General features: G+C 44.0%; 1 long non-coding RNA gene across 1 annotated transcript in view; it reads right to left on the reverse strand.

Annotated features, from left to right (window-relative positions):
• The window catches only part of LOC127796082 (uncharacterized), a 28,035-nt gene that overhangs the window by 21,447 nt on the left and 1,312 nt on the right, over positions 1 to 5,276 (reverse strand). The gene's annotated exons all lie outside the window — the stretch shown is intronic.

The raw sequence follows: 5,276 nt of genomic DNA on the forward strand, positions 1-5,276 counted from the left end.
GTGAGCCTGTTATGCATAGTAAAATGTGGATATTGTTAGTGTGCTTGCCTGCTACAACTATTACTGCTTTTATTATTAGTGTTTATATTTCCACCAGAACCAGACCACCTTTGTTGCAATTACTAAAAGGGTACCATCAGACTATTGTTGGCATCCCCCTTTGTAGCTTGTTCAGAGCATCCAACAAAGGCTCCTAACCACAACCTCTTGCATAAAGATGTCATATTGTGTTAGACATTATACTTGTCATATACCTGTAAATGCATGTGGTAGGTTCCCAATTAGAAAATTCAAACAGCAAGCAATATTTCAATAGCTATCAGGATTTCTAGCCAAGAACAAGAACACCCAGGGCATTTGAGAGGCCCTCTCTCTCCCAAATTCCCTTCCAGAAAACAGCGTATATCCCCTCTCTCTACCCCCCCCCCCCCCCCACCCCATACATATTCCTCACTCTACCCCTTAACCGAATTCTGTTATGCAATAGCTGGGTTGTTACACCAGCGATTCCCCATTCTATCCCTTACTCACATGGCTGGCTGTTATGCCAGCCAGCTTATTTACACCTCTGCCCCTGATCACTGCCCCTTGGATCTTCTTTGATAAGTTAAGTGAACCGGGGCCTAACATTACTCGCTTCCCCAACTTTCACCTTGTCCTCAAGGTGGAAAAATGGAAATTGCTGTACTTCTTTTGAGTTTGGTGCTAGCCAAAAAATCTCCTCCCAAAATCTGCTCATGAAAATTTTGTCTCTATCCGACACAATGGACTTAGGAACTCCATGGAGCCTCACCACTTCTCTGATAAAAGTTCTAGCCACATCCCCAGCTGTAAATGGATGTTTAAGGCTAATAAAATGCCCATGCTTGCTAAGTCGATCCACCACGACCAAGATCAATACACCTTGTTAGATTTTGGGATTCCTTCAATAAAGTCCATGGCAATGTCCCAAATCTGGTTAGGAATTGGTAGTGGATGTAATAGTCCCCCCGGTGACAAGGTTATATATTTGTTTGTTGACAAGTCGTACACTCACTTACATACGGATGCATATCTTTCTTCATACCCGGCCAATAGACATTCGCCGACACCCTTTTGTAAGTTTTTAAAAACCCCGAATGACCTCCCACGCTCCCATCATGCCCTTCCTGGAGTATCAACGGAATTAGTGCAGATCCCTTGGGTAAGTAAAGTTGTCCCTTGTAGATGAGGTGCTTGTCCACCAACTGAAAATTAGGATGGGAGGAGGGGTCAGCTCGTAACTCCTGGATTATTTTTTGCAGCCCTGCATCAGCGTCTACCTCACTTGCCACCTGCTCCAATTGGACCACTCTAGGCACTGTCAAAGCTATCAAAGCTGCTGTGTGGCAGATTCTGGATAGCCCATCAGCCGCCTTATTCTCCATCGCAGCCCGATAATGTATCTCAAATTGGTATCCCATCAACTTTATCAACTTTACCATCCATTTCAAATATTCAGGACTTACCTCTCATTGCTCCATCAAGTACTTGAGGCTTCTTTGATCCGTTCTAATAAAAAAAAAAATTTGCCTAACAAGTAGTGCCTCCATTTTTGCATCGCAAACACTATGGCCATGAGTTCTCTTTCATAAACTGATTTCTTCCTCCCCAATTGATTGAACACTTGGCTGAAATAAGCGATCGGCCTCTGTTCTTGCATCAAAACAACCCCCATTCCATGCCCCGAGGCATCAACTTCAATGATGAAGAGCTTCTCAAAGTCGGGCAAGGCTAAAACGGGTAAGGATACCATTTTAGCCTTGAGTTGTTGGAAGGCCTATTTAGCAGCCACATCCCAAAAGAAGTTGTTCTTTTTTAATCTATCTGTTAGAGACCGAGCTAGCTTACCATAGTCTCTCACAAAGCGTCTATAGTATCCCGTAAGCCCAAGAAACCCCCTCAATTCCCTTTATTGTTGTTGGAGTAGGCCAATCTATCATCATTTGTACCTTGTTGCTATCAGCAGAAACCCTCAAATAAGAAATAACATGGCCCAAATACTCAATTTCCAACTGCCCAAACACACACTTCTTGCTGTTGGCCAACAGTTGGTTGTCCGCTAACACCTTTAACACACATCTTAGGTGATGTTCATGCTGTTCCAAACTGTTGCTGTACACCTAGGTATCATCGAAAAACACCAACACAAAATACCTCAAATAATCTCTGAAAATTTCATTCAACGCTTGGAATGTAGCCAGAGCATTCATCAATCCAAAAGGCATCACTAGGAACTCGTAATGCCCTTCATGAGTCCTAAATGCTGTCTTTGGAACATTCTCGGGCCTAACCCGAATCTAGTGGTAACCAGATTTTAAGTCAAGTTTGGAAAAGACCCTAGCACCATGCAACTCATCAAGCAACTCATCTATTATCGGAATGGAAAATTTGTTTGGAACCGTTACCTTGTTCAAGGCCCTATAATCGACACAAAAGCGCCACCCTCCATCCTTTTCTTAACCAATAATACTGGACTGGAAAATGGGCTGGAACTGGGTTGAATGATTCCCGCGGCCAACATTTCACCCACTAACTTCTCAATCTCATTCTTTTGTAAATAAGGATAACGGTAGGGTCTTACACTCACCGTGAGGATCCCGAAATTAGGTTTATGGCATGGTCCCTTTCCCTGCTAGGTGGCAGCCCCTCCACAGCAGTAAACACCATTCCAAATTCGGCCAATGCCCTTTTCAACAATTCTGGAACTGCTCTCTGATCTTCTTCAAATTCAGCTACCATTGTCCCCAATTCCGCAACATCCCTTCCCTCTTCTCCTTGAATGCTTTCACCATAGCTTTTAAAGATACCAATGTCTTGCTCAAGCTAGGATCCCCCTGCAAAGTTACAGCCATGCCTCCTACTTGAAACTTCATGGTGAGAGTTTTCCAATCCACATTCATCTTTCCCACCGCTGCTAGCCACTTCATTCTCAGAATAACATCCAAGCTTCCCAACTCCAAGGGCAAGAAATCTTCCATAATCTGCAAATTTTGGAGTTGAAGCTTCACTCCCTTGCAGATTCCAACCCCTTGAACTGCCACCCCCATCCCCATAATCACACCATACCCTGCTGTTTCCTCCATGATTAAGCCCAACAGCTGCACCAACTCCACAGAAATAAAGTTATGGGTTGCTCCTCCATCAATAAGGACCACAACCGGCTGCTGCTCTATCACCCCTTTTATCTTCATTGTTTGGGGTGCTGTCAATCCTACCACAGAATTTATAGACAGCTCAATGGCCTCACCCCCTTGGGCTGGTTCCCCTACTGCCTCCCTCTCTCGGCTAATGCACTGGTTGTCTTCTTCCTCTACCCATTGTTCCTCCTCCTCTACTTCATCATCATATACATCATCACCTGCAACTCTTTATTCTTACACTTGTGGCCTATCGTATATTTCTTGTCGCACCTAAAACATAAGCCCTTATCTCACTTGGACTTCCATTCGGCCTCATTAAGCCATTTCCAAGGCTGATTACTCACCCTCCCACTATTTTGGGGCCGAAATGGATAGGGGGAGTTCGCTGCCAAAGATTTAGAAGCTGGTTGCACATGGGGCTGAGGACCCCCACGCTGGTAATTTGGAATAGCGAATGAAACGGACTGACCTCTATTCGAAGTCAATCCAACTACATTTCCCTGGAGCACAAGGTTCCTCTCTTCTATTCGTTACGCTAGGTCCATCATTTGCTCCAAACTCCTTGGCCTCAACACCCTCAACTCGGCCTTGATTTCCAGACAGAGACCGTTGATGAAGTGCCCTTCTAGCATAGTTTTTGGTAGATTTTCCAGAGGCGATGCCAACGCCTCAAAGCTTTGACGGTAATCTGAGATAGTCCCTCTCTACCGAAGAGCTAAAAAACGCTCTTCTACCGACCCTTCTTGAGTGGGTCGGAATCGGCTTCGCAACGTCAGCTTGAAATCCTCCCAAGTCCTCATTCTCCGTCTCTTTTCTTCCCACTGGAACCACGAGAGGGCAAGTCCCTCCAAACATACAGTTGTTGTATCCACTTTCTCCATATCCGTCAACCCATTTATTGAAAAATACCTCTTGGCCCTGAAGATCCAGCCAGCGACCGCGTGGTTTAGGTCGCCAACCTCCCTCGAGGCCCTCTGCTTCAACTCGTCTCACCCCAACCTCCAGTGTCGCTTCAGAATCTTGAGTGAAGTCCGCGGCTGGCCTCCCAGTTTCTCTTTGTTCTTCCTCTCCCTTTCCTACTCTTCCCATCTCATTCTCATCCAAGCGAACTGTTCCAGCAAGCCCGCTACATTCTTCTCCACTGATTGAACCTCTTCTCTCATAGCATCAACACCCTGTTGCATGCCTTCCATCCTCCCTTCCAATTCGCCCACTCGGTCAATCAGGTTCACCATTAGGATCAATGATGCTCTGATACCAAATTGGTAGGTTCCCAATTAGAAATTCAAACAAGCAGCGATATTTCAATAGCTATCAGGATTTCCAACCAAGAACAAGAACACCCAGGGCATTCGAGAGGCCGTCTCTCTCCCAAATTCCCTTCCAGAAAACAACGTATATCCCTTCTCTCTACCCCCCACCCCCACCCCATACATATTCCTCACTCTACCCCTTAACTGAATTCTGTTATGCAATAGCTGGGTTGTTACACCAGCGATTCCCCATTCTACCCCTTACTCACATGGCTAGTTGTTATGCCAGCCAACTTATTTACACCTCTGCCCCTGATCACTGCCACTTGGATCTTCTTTGATAAGTCAGTGAACCGGGGGCCTAACAGCATGTTGGTTACTCTTCCCAACTTGTCCATAAAGTTATAATATATTTTGAACTTAAGCTGAAAATCAATTACAAAATGAAGTCTATGTGAATCTACAGTTATTAATCATTTATCCTTTGAACTTTTCAACTGAAGAATTTTGAATTTCAATTTTTTATGATTAAACTACATCAAGACATTTCTGTCATGCTTATCAGTTATTATCTAGAATCTGATTTATTTCATGCATGACGGAATGAAGAATATAATTATTTTTTGACGTGTCCTTGCCATGTGCTCATTATTTTCTTCTTTTTTTCCTTTTTTTAAAAAAGTAGTATGTCAGCTCATGTTGGTGTCCTGCTTTTTATATCCATTCTCCAATAGGGTTCAGCTTATTGTCTAGAAAAATTAATTTCCTCGTGGTATTATTCAAAAGTCATGTAATGGATTTTTCTTTTCTTTTTTTTTTTTCTTGGGGTAGGGGGGGAGGGGCATTATCATTGGTATAGGGA

This window comes from Diospyros lotus, chromosome 2 (genome assembly GCF_014633365.1).
Source record: "Diospyros lotus cultivar Yz01 chromosome 2, ASM1463336v1, whole genome shotgun sequence".
NCBI classification, from domain to species: Eukaryota; Viridiplantae; Streptophyta; class Magnoliopsida; order Ericales; family Ebenaceae; genus Diospyros; species Diospyros lotus.